Source organism: Oryx dammah, unplaced genomic scaffold, assembly GCF_014754425.2.
Source record: "Oryx dammah isolate SB20612 unplaced genomic scaffold, SCBI_Odam_1.1 HiC_scaffold_25, whole genome shotgun sequence".
NCBI lineage: Eukaryota > Metazoa > Chordata > Mammalia > Artiodactyla > Bovidae > Oryx > Oryx dammah.
Window position 1 is genome coordinate 87,804,623 of NW_024070209.1, and position 4,545 is coordinate 87,809,167.

Sequence of the window (4,545 nt, forward strand, 5' to 3'; positions counted from 1 at the left end):
ACTGAAGGCTTTTCACCAGGAAGGTGATGCCGCTGGCCAGGCCCATTGCTGTCGGTGGATGAGGGTGGCATGACATGGAGAGATAGAGGCAGGGGCTGGGGAGGACCCCTCAGCATCAGGATGAGTAACGATAACGCTGGCCTGCCCGGCAAGGCCACGGACTCGTTGGCTGGCAGCTCAGGTTCATCTGATCCCCAAACCCCAGGCCTTTGCTGCCTCTTCTGAGTCCTGGCTCAGGGTGAAGGGCTCTTGCCCCAAGGCTCAGAGTCTTTGTTCCCTGCCATAGGGTGGGGCGGGGTGTTGGGGGGCGGCTCTCCACACTGCTGGCTTCTGGGCCAGAGATTCCTGTGCTTCTGGGCCAGAGATTCCTGTGCTTCTGACGGGGCACTGTTCTTCCCCTCCTCGGGATCCTGGTCAGCCCCTCCAAGGAGCAAACTTCTAGTTGCTGATCCTCTAACTCAGGCTGGTCTGATCTGACCTGGAGCCCCCCTCCCTGCACCCTCCCCCAAGATGTCTGGAACTGACCCCGCGATGTCACCCTTCCTGGACAAGGCGGTCAGGAACGTGCCCAGAACAGGCTGGGAGGAAAGCTCAGTGTCTGCAGGAGCCCAGGCCATTCACGGCCAGAAAAGTGTCCTCTGGAGGCTCCACTAAGGCCCAGGGCTCAGGCAGCCACCTCCGATGTGACGGGAAGGGACAGGACACACAAAACAAGACACAAAGACGGTGACACTGGAGCTGCGAGGAGCTGCGGGCCATCTTGGTCTGGGGTCTTCAGCTTGACTGCGAGTGGACAGAGACTTGGGGGCACCTGGAGTGCTCGGCCTTAGATTCTGTGTCCTCTTGGTCTGCCCGGTGAATAGCGAGCCGTGGAGATCCAGCCTCGGTTCCCTCTGTTCTAGGCAGGAGCGGGCCAGCCTGAACCCTGCTTCCCCAGATGTGCAGTGGAGACAGTAATACCTGCTCGGATGACCCCAGCGCACCACTGCAGGACTGTTCAATGACAAAGGACTGGTAAATGATAAGTTTGGTTCAATTCCCTGGGATCTGAAAAAATGAAATCAAACATTTATTTTGTTGCAGAACATAAAATTGATGCATGTTCACAAAATACAAAATAAAAAAGAGAAAATAAAACCATGCATTATGCTTGCTACCACTCAGATGTGCTCGCTGTTTTGCAATATTAATTGCCATTCTTATTTCTACCCCTGTATATAAATTTTTGGTTTTTATACCGTTTGGCCAGAATTGGATCATATTCTATGTACATCTTTGAAAACATTTCTTTTTCATTTGGCTGCATCTTCTAAACATACCTCCTTGTCGATAAACCTACCCATACAACATCCGTTGCATGGCTGCCTAGAATTTCATCCTGTGTGTGTGTACAGCCTTTGATTCAGTGAGTCTCCTCTTCCATGTTTCCTAGGTGGCTTCCCAGTCTTCTCTATATGATTGTGCTGTGTATTCTGCCTTTTGAGCTGCACAGTTTTAATAGGAGATACAGTGTTGTAGGCAGTGTTTTTATTCTAGATAAACATATAGCCATCTGCTCAGGTCAGGTCCAACTATGCTTCACCTCAAGCAGACGTGAGTCCTTGTCCTGTATTTTCTGGGCTCAGTGTCTCTTCTTTGATTTTTTTAGATCTTGTCACTTTGCGTGAGAAAAAAAATGCTCCTGCTTGTGAGAACGGAAAGGACCAGGCAGCGGGAAGTGCCACCCCTTTCTTGGCACACCAGCGAGGGCTGTCTCTTTGCTGTCCAGCAAGCCGTTCCCGTCATTGTCCCACGAGCTTTCCGAGGTGCCGGCTCTGAGCTCATTTCCTAGGGTTGTTCTCCAGCTGTTTCTGTGCTGTTTCCCTGGCACAACCCAGCGAGGCCGTCACTGTCTCCAGAGTCCAGAGCAGGCACTGCCCTTCTGATCCAGCCTCTGGCTCTCCTGATCACAGATGTGAAGACCCACTGATGAAGGATGGAGACACCCTCTGAAGGCAGCCACTCGGCAGCACCGGGATGACCCGTTTTTCAGGACTCCTACTGCCGTATTCGCAAGAAACAAGATGTGATGTCTGCAGGGGCTGCCTTGGGTCTTCCCTGTGTCAGTTTCCCTTAGGGAGGCGCAAGAAAAGGAGACCATCATCTACTGGGCCCCTATCAGCACGTGGGCCCTGACCTCGGCACCCACTCGCCAGCTAACGATTGACTTTGACCTCAGATCTGGGCTGCCTGTCATGACTGCACCTGGTCTGGGCTGCCTCAAAAGCTGGACTCACCTCAAAAGCTGCCTGGAGCACCTACACTTGGCCTCTGTGTGGCCTGGGCTTCCTCATAGTATGGAGCCTCGGGTGGCTTGCCGTCTTGATGGAAGCTCAGGGCACTTCGAGGGACTAGAACCAGGGGAAGGTGCATGACCTTCTAGGGCTCACCTTGGAAGGCACATGGCATCGCCTAACTGGATGGAAGCCACCTGTCCAATCAGATTCAAGGGACATGGACCCCACCCCTAGAGGGAAGACACTTCAGAGGATTTGTGGCCATGTTTTTAAAACTGCTTCACCTTCCTTTCAGTTCAGTTCAGTTCAGTCGCTCAGTCGTGTCCGACTCTTTGCGACCCCATAAACCATAGCACGCCAGGCCTCCCTGTCCATCACCAATTCCCGGAGTTCACCCAAACCCATGTCCATTGTGTTGGTGATGCCATCCAGCCATCTCATCCTCTGTCGTCCCCTTCTCCTCCTGCCCTCAATCTTTCCCAGGATCAGGGTCTTTTCAAATGAGTCAGCTCTCTGCATCAGGTGGCCAAAGTATTGGAGTTTCAGCTTCCTTTACCATGTTAAATTTCCATTTGCAATGGGTCTATTTCTGGACTCTAATATATTCTACTAGTCTATTTTTCTATTATGCACATATATCCCCAGTGCAATAATTACTATAGATTATTATGTTTTGTTTTATTATTTGTTATTATTTTGCACCCCACTCCAGTACTCTTGCCTGTAGAATCCCATGGACGGAGGAGCCTGGTGGGCTACAGTCCATGGGGTCGAGAAGAGTCGGACACGACTGAGCGACTTCACTTTCACTTTTCACTTTCATGCATTGGAGAAGGAAATGGCAACCCACTCCAGTGTTCTTGCCTGGAGAAGCCCAGGGACGGTGGAGCCCGGTGGGCTGCTGTCTATGGGGTCGCACAGAGTCGGACACAACTGAAGTGACTTAGCAGTAGTCATGTGAGAGTTGGACTATAAAGAAAGCTGAGTGCTGAAGAATTGATGCTTTTGAACTGTGGTATTGGAGAAGACTCTTGAGAGTCCCTTGGACTGCAAGGAGATCCAACCAGTCAATCCTGAAGGAAGTCAGTCCTGAATATTCATTGGAAGGACTGATGCTAAAGCTGAAACTCCAGTACTTTGGCCACCTGATGCGAACAGTGACTCATTGGAAAAGACCCTGATGCTGGGAGGGATTGGGGGCAGGAGGAAAAGGGGATGACAGAGGATGAGATGGTTGGATAACATCACCAACTCAATGGACATGAGTTTGGGTAAACTCCAGGAGTTGGTGATGGACAAGGAGGCCTGGTGTGCTCCAGTCCATGGGGTCGCAAAGAGTCGGACAAGACTTAGTGAACTGAACTGAACTGAGCTGATTATGTTTTGATTATTATACATTTGATACTTAGGGGCAAGTCCTCCCTAAGTTTTACCCTGTCCCAAATTTTGGATGAATATATATATATATTTTCCCAATTTAGATGGATATATATATGTATATAATTCATATGTATGTAAGCTATATATATATTTATATTTATGCATTTATATTTTATAAATTATTTATAATTACACATTTATTTTTTCTATAAGATGTTTAGAATCATTTTGCTAAGTTCCACGACAACTTTTAAGCTTGCGTTTATAGATTAATTTGGAGAATAATTGACATCTTTAAAAATGGAGACTTCCCATCCAGGAGTAGGATCTTTCATAAGAAATATTTGATGCTTTTTTGACATTTTTCTTTATATTGGTCTTATACTTCTCTTGTTAGTTTGTTCTGACATATTATATTTATGAGCTGTACTGGGAGTGGGAATTGAAAAAGTCTTCTAATGATTAGTGCTCCACGGAAAGCTATTGGGTTTTTTGTACTGTCTTCCTGTCGTCTTATAGAACTCTTGGTTATGGTAATATTGTTAGATGACTTCCTTACACATTTTTGGTTGGAAAGGCATATTATCTGTGAGCAATGATGGCTTTTTCATATTCATTAGAGTTTGTAGGGTGAATACACACAGTGTTATCACTTGCGGATGTTTCATAACTGTGCTTCTAAGAAGAGAATTTCAGAAGCCAGGGTTCATCCACCCCTCGCCACGTGGCGGGGCCCACAAACCCTGCTTTTGGTGGCTTGCGCATAGACCCCTGCACGTTGGGGGCAGGGCTAGCCCTGGAACCCGAGACCCCAGCATGATGCCGACCCATCCTATCCGACTGGACTCTCATAGTCACAGCCCTCATCTGCTGCGTTTTCCTTGCTTGT